The following is a 685-nucleotide window of genomic DNA, read 5'->3' on the forward strand; positions in this document are numbered from 1 at the left end:
AGTAGCTCTCAAGCAAGGCTTACTTTGAACCCATTAGCTCTACAAAGCTAACTCAGTTGATAAATAAGTACTTGAAAAGCCATCACCTTTGGTCTTAGCTTTAAAGGCTTCAAAGTATGATCAAATTTAAAATGAAAACGACAAAATAGTCATTGACAAAAAAATTGTAAATATGAGCAATCGACCAAATGATATAAGCTTTTCCACTATACACAGAATTTTAGAGAAACAAGATCAATCGCATTTTAAGGAACAATAAGGGTTCCTTGTTACAAATAGGCAACCATGGATATATGCCTGTATAAAGATTGCATCATTAAGTACTTAAATTTAGAGGGTACTACATGCTTCAGCAGCAGGTCTACCCAAATTACAATACCACAGAGATTAACATGGCACTTGCACAAGGATGATATGAAAATTTGTGAAGTATTCCATATTTTTCATTCTTCTGATGCAAGAAATATAAAAACAGTTATTAAAAAGTTGATTACAAAAATACAAGTGTAACAATACATGCAATTCATAGAATTAAAGGTTAGTTTGACATCAGTGTATTAAATCTTCACCTTAGAAAGGCCTTTACATAGCATAATCTTTACAAAACTTGAAATTAGATAACATTGTCATGTTATCCCAAAGAAATAAAATAATATAAGGACCTAGGAAAAAAAGGAATCATAAA

The 685-nt window shown here is 30.8% G+C and overlaps 1 pseudogene; it reads left to right on the forward strand.

Moving 5' to 3' along the window:
* Positions 1 to 344: 344 nt before the first annotated feature.
* Positions 345 to 444, forward strand: LOC138816406 (U6 spliceosomal RNA; annotated as a pseudogene).
* Positions 445 to 685: the final 241 nt, after the last annotated feature.

Source organism: Dipodomys merriami, unplaced genomic scaffold, assembly GCF_024711535.1.
Source record: "Dipodomys merriami isolate MVZ:Mamm:240054 unplaced genomic scaffold, mDipMer1.0.p SCAF_697, whole genome shotgun sequence".
In the NCBI taxonomy this organism is placed as follows: Eukaryota; Metazoa; Chordata; class Mammalia; order Rodentia; family Heteromyidae; genus Dipodomys; species Dipodomys merriami.